Raw genomic sequence first — 15764 nt, 5'->3', positions numbered from 1 at the left:
AATAGTGGGCAAATGCTTCCTCAAAGGAAAATCTGTATTTATTTCAATCCATGGAATAAATACAACTAGTAACTCAGTCATTTTCTAACATGATTTAACAAATTTAATTTGGATTTTTTGTTGAAATGGTGCCATTAGAAAGAGGTACCCATGTAGGATGAAAAGGTGACAATTTTCAGAAAGGTTGGATACATGAATTTCAGGTTTCTGCAACATTTATTTCTTTGCTCCTTTTCTATTTGTTGTCCTTCTATAGAAACAACCATATTCCTCGTGGCATTTACATTTTAGAGAAGGCTTCTGTGAAGTCAGGACCTATGTAATATAAATCTAAAACTGAATCTGAATATTAAATTGGTCAAGGTTGATTCATAGAGTTCAAGACCAGGAGGGACTATTAGATCATCTAGTCTGACCTCCTGCATAACACAGACCATATAATTTCACCCAGTTACACCTATGTTCAGCCAAATAACTTGTGGGTTCAATATTCAGGGAGACTTTGGATCTGATCTGCCAGTTTTATGCCATCTTTGAAATAAGATTCTGCCTTTTAAAGTTATGGTACATCTCTACCCTGATATAACGCTGTCCTTTGGAGCCAAAAAATCTTACTATGTTATAAATGAAATCGCGTTATATCGAACTTGCTTCGATCCGCCGGAGTGCGCAGCCCCGCCCCTCCAGAGCACTGCTTTACCGCATTATATTCAAATTTATGATATATCGGGTCACGTTATATCGGGGTAGAGGTGTATATTGAATTCCATTTGTTATTTCTCTTAATACGGTACAAAAATCAAGGGGATGCCAAATGAAATTAAAATACAGCAAATTTAAAACTGATAAAAGGCTTTTTTTCTTTTAAAGAAAGACAAGACATAATTAACCTAATCTAAAGAAATGAACTCTGGGAGTCACTGTTGCTAGATATTATTAAGCATTCAAGACAAGATTAGATATTTATCATAGATATTCCTCCCCACAGAAATCTTTAGTAAAAGGTGAAAGATTTATACAATTTGAAGAGAAACCAGAATATATATAAGGAATACTATTACCCTCATGATTCAGGATACGAACCAAGCAGGAAGTGCTGTTGTGATAACTGGGGCTGCAAATTTACTCTAATTGTAAGCTCAACTGTAAAAAATATGTGAAAATGTTGAGATGTCACAATACCCTATAACAGCAAATGCTGACAGTAAAAGATATGAAAAGGAGACAGAAAAACTTAATTAGTCTAAACAAGGGGGTCTACTGGTATGGTTCAAGGACTATGTCAAAATTATGCTTGGTAAAAACAGAAGATGTGAAACAGGAAATTAATGAACCAAAATGAGTGTGTGCTGAATATTAGGCCTTACTGGTGGACAAAATAATGAGGGGGTGGATTAATTCACCCACCATTCCCTTTCTGGGCCCTTAATGAAAGACTTGGAGGGTGGGATATAGAAGAACAGACAGAGGCTGTTCAGAGGCTACTGAAGACAGCTTCACCATCATGGCTGTCACCCACACAGTCTCCTGGGAACATGGACTTTCTTCATCATAATCCTGAGGGATCCCTGACCAGAGTGGGCCAGAGTGGATCTAATTGACATAGTCATCCCTACCAGCTTCTGCTGAATCTGAAACACGGCCTGAGTTGAAAAAGGATCAGACTTTAACATAGCAGCAGCAGCAGCTCCAGCCCATCTCAACTAACTTCTTCTCTTTTCCCTAAAAGGACAATACCATCTTTGATACCAAGATCCAAGAGACTGTCATACAAGGGGTTTTTCCTTCTAAAAACTCTCTCCAGCTAAAGAGAAATGGAAACTGTTAATAGGAAAGCTTTACTTACCAATATTTCAAATGCTTCAACTGTTTTTCCTCCTTCTCTGTATCTTTAAGAAAATGTTAAAATGACTTGTAATGGTGTGTTTGCCATAGTACTAAGCAGGCTAACGTCTCTATGTACCAAGCCCAAGACCTTGTTTAACACTGTTTGATGTTGGACAGTGACTCGGTCATGTTAACACCTTTGGCCCATATAGTCCATCTAAATTAATACAACAGTGCCTGTGACAGACATTTTTTTCTAACCTCAGGCTTGTTACTGTATAAACATCCCTTGTAGGGAGTATACACCTTCCCGTGAAGCATCTGACACTGGACACAATCTAAAATAGATGTCAGACTACTGTAGACAGTATATTGGTCTGATCCGTTTTGGCACTCTTATGTTTCTTGTCAAGTGCAAATTATCTTTAATTTTTTTTAAAAACATCAATTTTAAAGTTGAAGCATTTCCTGATTTAGGATTTATTTTTAATCTCAAAGCCAGGACACAGAGAGGACTGGGTCCTAAGGGAAGTGTTTAATATAAGTAAATTGGCTAATTTGCATGCTTAATATTTTATTACACAAAACAGTGTATGAGCTTCATGCACATGAATCTGAAGTACTAAAAGCATTTGTTAAAGTTAAAAAGAATGCAGTATGATAAGACTACACAATTCCCCCCATACAGCTATTAAAGCACCCAAGTCCGTGCATGTAAAATTCTTGTCTTTAGTAGAGATTGCCACTCATGGTGTACAATTTGGTTTTGTACTTTGGGTATATTTCTTCTAGGAATGAAGATGAAAGCACCATGCCTATTTTTTCCCTTTGCTCCAAGCAGGGAAGTGAAAGGTTAGGGCACTAGCTTCTGCACTACAGTGCTTAGCATTTTTCATTACCTTTTAAATAATGTATCCATATTAATATAATTGCACTACACTGAATGTTCCATATTGAATACTGACCCCAGAATCTTTTAATGGCCAGTACTTTTCAACTCCCTTTCAACTAGCATTCAATCTGAGGTTAATGTTTCTGTCTAACACTACGGCTCATTACACAATCACAAATTAAGTCACAAAATGAAATGCTGAGGAATAGCATTTTGAGTCTAAAATGAGGGATGACTGCATTTGGTGATTAAACCCTGCATATCAGAGGCACAGGGGCGAGTTGTACAGGACTGGAGAATATATGTTTGTTTTCCCAGGCCATAAATAATGAAGGCAGCAAAAGAATCTGCTACACAAATGCATGTGTCAGAATTCTTTGAAGATAGGGTGAAATCAGGGCTGTCCTTAGGCATACGCAGCATACGCAGCTGCATAGGGCACCATGAAATTTGGGGTACCAAATTGCCCCATATTTCATGGTGCCCTAGGCAGCTGTGTGTGCTGCATACGTGGCAGCACCAGCCCCTGTGACCAGCTCTATCCCTCGGCCGGCCCCGCCACGGGCTGCGCCCACTGCAAGGGGCAGGGCCATCCCTAGGGGGTGTGGGGCCCCAGACAACTTCCTCCGCCCCGCCTCTTACCCTTCCCTCCTGCTCCACCCCTGGCCCGCCCCCATTCCACCTTTTCCCACATCGACCCTGCACTCACTGGCAGCGGCAGGAAGCGGAGCAATGTGGCCCCAGCCCGCTCCACTCTGCCAGCTCCCAGGCGCAGCGCTCCGCTTCCCGCTGCTGGTGAGTGTGGGGAGGTTGGGGAAAGGACACCTCCTGCACTCACCTGTGGCGGGAAGAGGAGTGACGCAGCCCCAGCCTGCTCTACTTCTCTTGCCCCAGCCCCAGCCATGTCACTGGGGGGGGGGCAGAGTTGGGGAAAGGTCCCCCCCTCCTCACCGGCGGCAGAAGGCGGAGCGCCGCGGCTGGGAGCTGGAGGAGTGGAGTGGGCTGGGACTGAGCTGCTCCAATTCCGCCGCAGCTGGTGAGTGTGGGGGGGATCCCTTCCCCCAAACCCCCTCCCCTGAGCGATTCGGCTGGGGCCAGGACGAGGGAAGCAGAGCGGGCTGCTCCTGGCCCCCCCCACCCGCTAATCCCCCAGGCCACTCTGGGCCTGCAGGGCCCCCAAAAGTGCCCCCCCACTCCTGCCTCCCAGACCTGGGGGGGGGGAAGGCCGTGGGGCTGCGTAGGGCACCCAAATGGCTAGGGACAGCCTGGATGAAATCCTTTCTGCTCTGTGGCCAACAGGAGTTTTGTCATTGCTTGGTGGGGGGATAGCTCAGTGGTTTGAGCATTAGCCTGCTAAACCCAGGGTTGTGAGTTCAATCCTTACAGATCTGGTGCAAAATCAGTACTTGGCCCTGCTAGTGAAGGCAGGGGGCTAGATGCAATGACCTTTAGGGTCCCTTCCAGCTCTATGAGATAGGTGTGTGTGTGTCTCTCTCTCTCTATATATACATACTTCAATGGAGCCAGGGTTTTACCCACTGCTCCTGAGATATACATAAGATCCACTAGTGCCAGTTAGGCAAATTGCTGCCTATGGAACAATGTAGAGATGCACTTTCCCATGGTGAGCAGTGGAAGGGCTTGTGTCTTAGGAGACAGAATTCTATCTGTAGCTCCCCAGCTCTCAAGACAAGTGTGCATGCTGCAATGTCTCTTGGGGTGGTGCAAACTGCTCCTCCTCCTAGCATACCTGGATACCCAGTACAAAAGAAGAAGTGAGACGATCCCTCTGCTTTCCCACACCCTTTGTGGTCCTGGGAGCTGTGATTGTGCCTTGTCCCATTATGGGGGAAAGAAGTGGGGGGAATGCTGGTGTAAACAAGTTGCCAGCAGCCAAGAAACTTGCTCTCATCAAGGTTAGACAACGTGATGGTTAAACAACAGTAGTTGGTTTATGAGAGCACAGCCACAATTGCTACAACTGGTGGAGCCATATTAACATTTCCAAGGACAAGAAATAATCCCAAAGAGAGAGAACATTATTTTAAAAAGTCAGCAGCAAACACCATGTATTTAACTAGAATTGACAGCAATACTATTCAAAATAGTTTTCTCATCTGATCACCTTCTCTGCAGGAAGGAATGACAGTACAGTAAAGGAGGGCATATACACCTTTTTTTTTTTTAAATCAGTGGTAAAGTAGTGCTCATCTTTTCTCATTTTCCCCCTTTTGCACTGTCTTCCTCTTCCTTCACTTGTCCCTCACCCCCTTTCTTTCCCACCCAAAAGTTTGTGCAATGTTTTCTTGCCTTTTCTGGTTTCACTATCAATCCTTCAGGATTCTCTGGAATTCTCCCCCATAAAAGGGAAATGGAGCATCCCTCTTTGGGTCTATCCCTCAGTGTAATCCACTTGCTACATCCTGAAAAATCACTGCAGGTTTAAACAAGGGCTGATATTGCCATTGGGTGCTGCCAAGCCATAGGGAGTGAAGTAACTACAAGGAGTTCTCAGCAAGCTACAGGCTGTCTTCTTGCTCAGCACTAGGATCAACACTTGTAATAATCACTATAATAGCTGTTAAATTGCTATTATAACATAAGAAAAGATACTGGAGCCTTTTTAAGTAACAAACTTGTTGCTGAGAACTGTATAGCTAGGCGTTGCTGGCTGGTCTGCTCTAGCTCCAAGTGCAACTTTAAGCAAAAGCAAAGTGCTTCTGCTGATAAGGCTCAAGTCACTACATAATAATTTCGCACTATTACAAAGTTCCTACTCTCATTACCATCACCTTGTACCTCCCTGATGATTGGGACTCATCATGGGCTTTTCAAAACAGCTGGACCCAAGAGGCAAATTGCAAGACTGTTGACAATTCTGTAATTATGAACTCACTGAAGAGACATTGAGTCTCTCACGAAGTTACGGCCTATCTATGAAAAATACATCTGGTTTCCATAACACAGGCATAAAAAATTGGCCTCCAACTTGATACACAATGCAGAAGGTGAGAGTACATATATATTGGGCTGAAAGGTTCCAATTAGGTTCTGAGCCCTTCTGTTAAAATCATCAGCTGTAGGAACTTCGGTCAACTTGATAGAAATGATACTGTAACAGAGCTACTGTGAAAATGGTGGGAGATTGGTTCTAATGTGCACCTGTCAACATCACACAATGGCATTGCAGAGCAGTTTGCATTGGCTTAGTGCAAATGGAATTTTTTCTAGTTGTTTAAAGCTATACAATCTGATTCTCATCTAACTTATACCAGTGTTACACCAGATTAACTCCAAAGGGTTCAAATTGAATTATTTCTGACTTAATGTTGCTGCACGTTAGAGGACAATCTGGCTTGTTATATTATAGCTTGGGTTGGAAAATGGGCGGGGGGAAGTAATTTTTTATCAATTTCATTTCTGGTTTTGACAACTTGTTTTTGTTGAAATTTCCTGAGCAACTCAATGGTTTTATATGGTTAACCTGAAATAGTTTGCACATTAGAGTCTATCCTGCTATTTAAAAGTTTGCATTACTTAAATAAAACTACATTAGAGAACATTTTTCTGTACACTTTGATGAAGAAAATAACACAGCATTATTTCAGAAAGATGATTAGAAAAAGTACAGCTCTGCAGCTACTTGGAATCACCAGTTGATTTTCTCTTCACTTGCACGTGGAAAATATAGAGCATCCAAAATCTGGCTGTGAAACAAGTGGCAAGCTTCAGAAATGGAAGATACTAGACAGAGAAATTGAGGGCTGGTCTATACTGCCCTACAGTTTAGAGTAGGGGGATGTTAACAGTGATGAGCACCAAAGTGCTGCACGGTAACTCCCCTGTGTTGATGCTGTGGGTGCAAACTAAAAGGTTCCTGGTTTGCATTACTTGTAATCCTCTTCTAATAGGACTACGTTAATGAGAACTAGGAACCTTATACTTTGCACCCTCAGTTTTTCTGTGTCTAGCATTTTCCATTTCTTAATCAAAGTGGCATTAAAGTAACAGATGCAAAAACTGTAGACATAGCTTGACAACAAGACTTTCAAGCTCCCCGGTCCTTGTGATTAGGTGCCTACCCTACACAAGGCCTGAGTAGACAGAAAGGGCCAGTTAACTCTTTTACAGGCGTCACCTGATAAGCTTTTCACTGATTGTCCAGCTGGGCAAGGGGCAGGCTAAGCTGCTATAAAACCAGGAAGCAGCGTCTAAGAAAAGAGCTGTAGCACAGAAGTTCTGTAATCATTCTTAGAGTGGGAAAGGCAGAAACAAGCAGGAGACTTGAAGCTCTGGCATTCTGGCCTGGAGGGAAGGTGTACTCAGAGAGGGTGGAGAAGGAGTCTGACTGAGGCAGAGTAGGAAGTAACAAGATTTGGAACAGTGCAGACCTTAGCTGCTGGCTGGAACCTAGCATAGTAGGTGGGTCCCGGTTTCTCTACCAGCCTTTAGTAGGTGGCACAATATTGGCAATGGAACAGAAAACTGCTTGAGACAGATGATCCAGGGGACACTTTAATACCCCAGAAGGAGATAAACTATATTGACCTGGCTGGAGGGCCCTGAACAGGGAGTACCCTGAGTATGGAAAGAGACACCTTTTGGTAAGTGATTGAAGAAGGGGTGTGTCATTCTGGGGGTGAGCTCTAAGGAGGCACTGCAGTGGTGAGTAGTGAACCCCATGATAGTCTTGCACATACCTAACACAACATGTGGTGTTCCTCAGCCAGGGTATCAAATGCTAGGTGGGTGAAACAAGACAATCATTATGCTTGTGAATCTCTTCTCAGGAAAGTGAGAAGAGGAAAAACACCCTGTCACCTGTGTGTAAACACTTTTCATAAAGCAATCACTCCACATCTGATCTCCTAGGTCTCAAAGGAAAGTTGCCCAACACTGCCAAAAGATGGGACTGGGAATTTAAATTCACACCTCTACCGGATGCTAAAAATTTGTGAGTTTAACAAACACTGGTTTTATGGTTCATTAGTACAATTTGTAGCATGCCTTACTGCCTGCTAAACCTTAATTATTCACTTCATTTTAAGTGCTTTCCTACAGCATGTATGTTAAGCATGCTGGGTATTTAGCTCAGACACTGGTTACTTTCTTCAGACCTGATAATGAATTCTGTGAAGCTCAACAGCTTGTCCTATCGACTACCAGAAGCTGGTCCAATAAAAGATATTACTTCACCTACCTTGTCTTTCTAATAGTCTAGGTCCAATATGCCTACCACTACACTTCCGTTTTTTTCCCCTGACAGATTATTTTTTGAGTAGTTTTCAAGTTGACGTGTCAATGCTTCTTATTACAAAAATAATAGCATACAGAAATGATACATATTCAAAGCATATGCTATAGTTTAACATTTTGTAAGGCATGATGAGCATATTTTCTGTACAGGTCCCTTTCTTACTTAGAAGTAATGTATAAATGCCAGAACTACTGGTCTATAAGACATGACTCTAAAGTATATTCAGAGCACCATCTTGCTGTGCATCACATAGTACTAATTTTATGTATTTGCATACATTTAAAGTAGTCATTAAAATGTCAGCTGTTGACACCTGTGAGACCTTAACATCCTAGTGGGCTCTTCAAGTGCACTGCTGTTTCATCCTGGCTAATAGCTTGTCTCAGCGAGAGTTGTAGGACTTAGTTTTTCCCACCTTTCATCTTTGTATGTGCCTATACCTGCACCCAGGCTTTACAGGTTCAAACACCACTGCTTACCATCTGTGTTCAAGTGGGTGCATAGTTCAGACTTCCAAATTGCAAACACCCATGCTTATGTGCAATTTTGCTTGGGAATATGAGAAGAGTAGTGTGAGTAGGGCCCTGGAGGAGTGGGGGAGCTAGCTGAGGTCACTCAAAAGGGTAGAACTGCAAAGAATGGGGCAGACAATCCCCAAAGCTGGTGGATATTTCAGTACTTAGATTTACCAAGCCAGCACAAAACAGTTGCTTTATTACCTCATTGGTTGCCTGGAAGCCAACAACACAGTTCCCTTAAAGTAACCCAGCCTCAGGCCTCCACCTAGATACCCAAGTCAAGAATGATGATTCTTTTTCATCATATAAAATAAAAGGTTCTACCACTTCCAAAGGATCGGGCACATAACCTCCCAGGTTAATGAATATTCCAGATCTTACCTAAACATGCTTACAGCCAATCCTTATTAACTAAACTGAATTTTTTTAAAAAAAGAAAAGAAAGTATGGTTAAAAGATCAATTGTAGAAGATTAGGGTTGGAAGAGACCTCAGGAGGTCATCTAGTCCACTCCCCTGCTCAAAGCAGAACTAACACCAGCTAAATCATCCCAGCCAGGACTTTGTCAAGCCTGACCTTAAAGATCTCTAAGGAGGGAGATTCCATCACCTCCCTAGATAACCCATTCCAGTGCTTCACCACCCTCCTAGTGAAATAGTGTTTCCTAATATCCAACCGAGACCTCCCTCACTGCAACTTGAGACCATTGCTGCTTGTTGTGTCATCTGCCACCACTGAGAACGGCCTAGCTCCATCCTCTTTGGAACCGCCTTCAGGTAGTTGAGGGGGATTTGACAGCAGCCTTCACTCTTCTGTTCTGCAGATTAAACAAGCCCAGTTCCCTCAGCCTTTCCTTGTAAGTCATGTGCCCCAACCCACTAATCATTTTTGTTGCCCTCTGCTGTACTCTCTCCAATTTGTCCACATCTCTTCTGTAGTGGGGGGCCCCAAAATACTCCAGATGTGGCTTCACCAGTGCCAAATAGAGGGGAATAATCACTTCCCTCAATCTGCTGGCAATGCTCCTACTAATACAGCCCAATATGCTTTTGGCCTTCTTGGCTACAAGGGCACACTGCTGACTCTCATCCAGCTTCTCATCCACTGTAATCCCCAGGTCCTTTTCTGCAGAACTGCTGCTTAGCCAGTTGGTCCCCAGCCTGTAGCGGTGCATGGGATTATTCCTTCTTAAGTACAGGATTCTGCACTTGTCCTTGTTGAACTTCATCAGATTTCTTTTGGTCCAATCCTTCAATTTGTCTAGAACACTCAGGACCCTATCCCTATCCTTCAGCATAGCTACTTCTCTTCTCTGTGCCCACCCCCAGCTTAGTGTCATCTGCAAACTTGCTCAGGGTGCAATTCATCCCATCATCCAGATCATTAATAAAGATGTTGAACAAAACCGACCCCTGGGGCACTCTGCTTGATACCGGCTGCCAACTAGATGTGGAAGCAGAGAAAGAACTGACAGGAAGGGGATGCAATGCATGACAGTTCGTTAGCGAGAGTTAGGCTAACTGTAACCCTAATAATGTGAGATTTGTAGAAGCGAGGAATGTGTGAGGTGAGTGGGAAAGAACTGTGTGAGAAGTTGTTGCGACCTTGTGTAGATAATATGGAATGTAGACTAAGAGTCTACATTAGTAAGCAAAACAAGATCTCAGAACGACCTATGTCTAAACAAAATGCAGCTGTTACTCATTATTGTCTGTAACAAAAGGTATAAATGCTTGCTGTAATTGTTTACCTGTTGAGAGACCTGTTTAGCTCTCTCCCTCTATGCAATTGATAGAGAGAAAATAAAGTATCTGATTTGCTGTACCCAAACAAAAAGTGAGAACTCTGTTATTCTCCGACATAGACATCGAGCTGTTGATCACTACCCATTGAGCCTGACAATCTAGGCAGCTTTCTATCCACCTTATAGCCCATTCATCCAATCCATACTTCTTTAATTTGCTGGCAAGAATATGTGAGAGACCGTATCAAAAGCTTTGCTAAAGTCAAGATATATCACATCTACCACTTTCCCCATATCCACAGAGCCAGTTATCTCATCATAGAAGGCAATCAGGTTGGATAGGCATGACTTGCCCTTGGTGAATCCATGTTGACTGTTCCTGATCACCTTCCTCTCCTCCAAGAGTTTCAAAATACATACAGACATGAGTTAATCTTGAGATTCAGATTCATAGCAGAGATGGTGAGCTTTGTAGCTGCAAATAATTTTTAGAATTTAGTCCATAGGTTATAGTCCAATGTTTGTATTCAGGGTGGTCCCATCAGAGTTGGGATCTCAGTCCTGATGGCTTAGTCTTCCCCGGCATGAAACCTCAAGTACATCTGAGATGACAGGATCAGGACCCAAGGGTCTCTTATACAATTTCAGTCCTTATACAACTTCTTTGACAAGTTGGAGTTCCTTGGGGAACAATAGGCCCTCATTTCCTAAGCAGTATCATTATCTATTCACATAGATTAACATGGCAATTGCCTGTTTTTCACCATTCGCAGATGATCAGCTATATATATTTCAAAGCGAGATGAATACAGCAATATCCTATGTTTACAAGTCATTTAAGTGCTAGGATGTTCTTTTGATCTCTCAATTAACAGAATACAGCATAGACAGGGACTGATTCTATTGTTGACCACTACTCATACTGTAAATACAAAAAACACAAACATATTCTCTCTCCATATGTCCTTAAGGGTTGAATTTGCGTCATTTATCCTGCAGGGTGATTAACCCTTTCTGGCCATGCGTCACAAGTAGATAGAAACCAGCTGAAGATTTGGCCCTTATCTACAATTCCCAACAGACAATGGGACTTGGTAAACCATGTTTATTGAGGTTGTACAAAGTTTTACTGGATGATAGGCAACCCCAGATTAGGGTGACCATATTTTCCCAACAGGAAAACAGGACACTGCATAGGGCTGGCTAGTGGTCTTCCTGCCCTTGCGGGGCTGGCCTGAGGGCCCCCCTGCTCCCCACCCACATGGGCCTGGCCCAGCTCAAGTTGCTGTTCAGAGCCCTCCCTCCCTCTCACACGTTCCTCTGTGCCAGGCTAGGAAGCACCCCCCACTTTTTTTTATTCTTTTTTTTATTTTTTTTTTTTTGAGGAAAACTGTGCATTTGTCCTGTTTGCACTTGCCAAGTGATGATCAGTTGGCAAGAGTAAAAGGGATAAATGTACAGTTTTCCCCAAAAAGTCAAGATGGCAGAGACAAGGCTTAAAGGACACTCCCAGCCAAAATGGGACAGATGGTCACCAGACCCCAGATGCTGCTGGGAATGCACTAGCTAAACCCCTAGTCTAAAGGATACTTTAGTTTATTTTTTTATTTAATTATTTTTTTAAAGCACCCTATTTGCCCACCAGGGAACAGGTGGCCTCCAAATTTGCAAACTAAAAAATGTATAGAGGACAGCAGAATGCCATTCTGGATGGGAGCGAGGCTAGCAGAAAGAATTGTATTTTCTTCTGGATTGCATTGTAAGAGATGGTATCATTCTCCAGTTTATGGAGGGCTAAGGAGGAGCAAGGGCATATGTGCATAAATGTATATCACTTGCATGCTGGTGGAAATTTTTCAAAATAAGTGTTTTGACCATATGGTCTGTTTTGTGGAAACTTTTTTTTTTTTTGGGGGGGGGGGGAACATATGTGTTTTATACCCTGAAAAGGAATGAAGCAAAAAATCTGGAAAGTTGTTCCCTGGCATGTATGATAGTTGTGCATGGTCAATAGATAACAAATACCTAAGAAGGGGAACACAAACCCAAAAAGAGTAAAGCACTATAGAAAGAAGTAACAGAAGTAAGTTGCATAAGAATAACATGGAAATGGACAGTCAGGACACTAAGATAGCACTTACTAATGAAAATCATAGTAATCCATAGGGGTCATATTCTACTCTCAAGCTTTGTGCAAACTTCTATTGTCGTCATTGGGAGCTTGCTTGGGGATTGGTATAGTATCTGGTCCCCTTTATAGATGCAGCCCATGGATTTAATTTTTTTTAATTTAAATTTAATTTTATTTTTATTAAGATCATTATTAAGAACAAAGGGCTAGATCAGTGGTTCTCAACCAGAGGTACATGTCCCCCTAGGGGTATTCAGAGGTCTTCCTGAGGGTACATCCACTCATCTAGAGATTTGCCTAGTTTTATAACAGGTTACATAAAAAGCACTAGCAAAGTCAGTACAAATTAAAATTTCATACAGACAATGACTTGTTTATACTGCTCTGTATCCTGGACACTGAAATGTCAATACAGTATTTATATTCCAATTATTTTATAATTATATGGTAAGAATGAGAAAGTAAGCAATTTTACAGTAATGTGCTCTGCCACTTTAATATTTTTATATCTGATTTTTCTAAGCAAGTAGTTTTTAAGTGAGGTGAAACTTGGGGTACAAGACCAATCAGACTCCTGAAAAGGGTACAATACTCTGGAAAGGTTGAGAGCCACTGGGCTAGATCCTTCTTGCAGCCTGGCTGAGCCGCACATGGTACATTAGCAAAACAAGAGAGGAGTGAAGGTTGCTTAATGCCATGTATGTGGCTCTCTGATACTACAGTCAGCTGGGGCCACCCAACACAGTTTTAGACAACTCTCAGAGCTGCTCTAAACTGAACCCAGCTGCTCATGGACCGCTTCCTACTGGCAATGCCTATGTGGAGCCAGAAAAGGTCTGTCATGGAGCTAGTATATAATCTTGATGTCATTGCAATATGAAAATGGAAAGAGTGCTGGCTATGTTTGTTTTCTCTCATTTAAATATGAAAAAAGTTAAGAAATGCTGCAGAGAGCTGTTGCTCAGATGAGGAAGTAGAACTGTATTCCCACAAAATTACACTCTGGCCTGCTGAGGCCTTTCTAATTACTGGCAACAAGTATCAAAACCAATCACACTGTAGGATTAATAAAATTGGTTATGTAAGAAATGAGATGAAGAGTGAAATGAACATTGTATCAAGAAGGTAATGATCCCAAAAGCAGCACACTGGTTGCTGCTCTGCATTGTTGCAAATGTTAAGTTTTCTGATGTCAATCAAGCAACACTAGCCGTGATACAGATTACTTTATAACTTTTTTACGCAGTGAAACATCACATCTATTATCTATCATATATCTGTGTATATCTACACTATCCCATGTATGTAGCTGTCTATCCTGTATGTGTAAAAATATCTTTCCAGCTATATTGCTCTATAGCTATATAATGTAGATGGGTGTAGGCATGTACCCATCTATATATCCTATATGGGTAAAAATCTATCTGAAATGTCTACTCAGTTGTCTCAAGAGACACCGTTGAAGATAATTCAGTGAACTCAGAATCCATATATTTAAAATGAGTTTTCATTCAAGTGATGCTAATTACCATTAAAGCAACTAAATTGTATTTTCAAAGCATCAGCCCAGAGCTACAGTAACACTTTGCATTCAATCAACCTTTGCACGTCTCCAATTGTTCCAGTAGGTGCTTTTTTTGCCATGAAACAGCACTGTTCCAACCTTCTAAAATTGAACTGTCTGAGTAGAATTAGAAAGGCTGAAGTAATGGATAGGCTGTCCTTTGACAAAAGCAGTCATAGGGACATTTTTAAAAAAAATAAAAACTGTCATTTTCCAACTGTGGGGAATTCTTCTTGTGTTTCTCATGAAAGAAGACTAACAAAGGGTAAGCATTCCTGTCTCTCATTTAGTCCTCTGAGATTAAAGTTTATTAGAAGCAGATGCTTATTTTTAGATTCAGTTTTGTTGTCTGGTCCTGAGACAAGAGCTCAATATTACAGAGGAGAGGGTTCTCTTTGCTGATGGCATTGTGCTAATTGCTGTCAGAATCCTCTGCTTAAAAGACAAATATTTTCAGCAAGAAAAAATAGTGAAGGCTGGCCTACTGATAAAGTGTTTGAAAGCTGATAACTACTGTTGCTGGAAAAGCTAGAATAATATGAGCTAGCTCTATACTTTATTTCCTTAGGGCTTCATCTTTCAACACAAGACAGGGATGCACAATGTTCAGAGTACAGAAGAATCTGTATAGAAAATGTCTGCAAAAGGGGATCAGCTCAGCACTCTGTGTGCTGCGAAACTCCATGAGCCCTAGCAGGGAGAGACTTTTGACTATGCAGAACAATTGACCAAGACCCATTCCTCCAGAAGTAGGGGTGCTACATCAGTGCTGGCACCTAAGACATAATAGCAACCACTGTGTACCCATAAACTGTAGTGATGTTCAGAGGGAAAATTCCATTACTTCTATGGAGCATCTGTCTGTTCAGTCTTCCAAGACGTGTCTGATACAGAGGAGGAGTATGCATACTGAGCCACCACTTAGCACCCTGCAGGTGTCACCACCTGCTTTTTTTCTCTTTGGGATGAGCATGGGGACTTCAATTGTTCCCGTTCCTTGTGCATAGAGTGGTAAGTCAATGTGCTCTCCTTCTGCCTGCAGAGATCTAGCTCCATATATCAAAACCATTAATAATAATTAAAGCATGATATTTTGGTCCCATTCCCATGAGCAAGGCCAAACCATGGTATAACTCGGTTGGTGAGCTACCTTGTGAGAACACAATCTTCATGTGTAAATGAGCCCCTAGCTCTAAAAAAAAAATATTAGTGAAAGAAAACTGAGCACTGCCTAACATCAAGAAAGAATTAATGGAACATCAGGGTCAATGAACAGTTTACCAATAAAAACATCTCCCACTGCCCTCTAATCCACCAGTGATGCCAACCTCTGGACCCCTTTCACCTGCTCCTTGCACAAACAGCTCCATGCTTTCTCCCTAATTCTGCAGCACTCCCCACAAAGTTTACACTTAAAAGAAAGGCGCTAGCAACAGCCAACTGAGGCGACAGCTGTGGATACTTCATACACAGACACAACCACTGTCAGCAGCCTGACCAAACTGTGTCTGTCGCCTTTTCCTCTGGTTTTTGTATTTCTGGATTTTTAGCCTTTGGGGGGATGTGCTGTTCCTCCCTTTATGTCTGTATGTTACTTAGCACATTTGCAGTACTACTGTAATATAAATAATGACAATAACAGATTTTTAGCTGCTGCTTCCAAATACCAATAACCACATGGGATATATAGAGAAGAGCCTCCTTAGACACTTATGACCTGAGCATGTAGGGGAAAGGAGACAGAATCCCTGACATCATTTGACCATAGGAAGAAGAGGAAAAGGAGAAGTGCATGTATGCCTCATAACCACCTCATCTTAATGCACAGGAA

At 42.0% G+C, this 15764-nt stretch overlaps 1 non-coding gene across 1 annotated transcript; it reads right to left on the bottom strand.

Annotated features, from left to right (window-relative positions):
• Positions 1 to 923: 923 nt before the first annotated feature.
• Positions 924 to 1042, bottom strand: LOC117879686. Its single transcript, XR_004646343.1, has one exon. It is a non-coding gene; the product is annotated as a U5 spliceosomal RNA (small nuclear RNA).
• Between the last annotated feature and the right edge of the window lie 14722 nt (positions 1043 to 15764).

This window comes from Trachemys scripta, chromosome 6 (genome assembly GCF_013100865.1).
Source record: "Trachemys scripta elegans isolate TJP31775 chromosome 6, CAS_Tse_1.0, whole genome shotgun sequence".
Taxonomy (NCBI): Eukaryota; Metazoa; Chordata; order Testudines; family Emydidae; genus Trachemys; species Trachemys scripta.
This window is presented reverse-complemented; position numbering and strand designations above follow the sequence as displayed.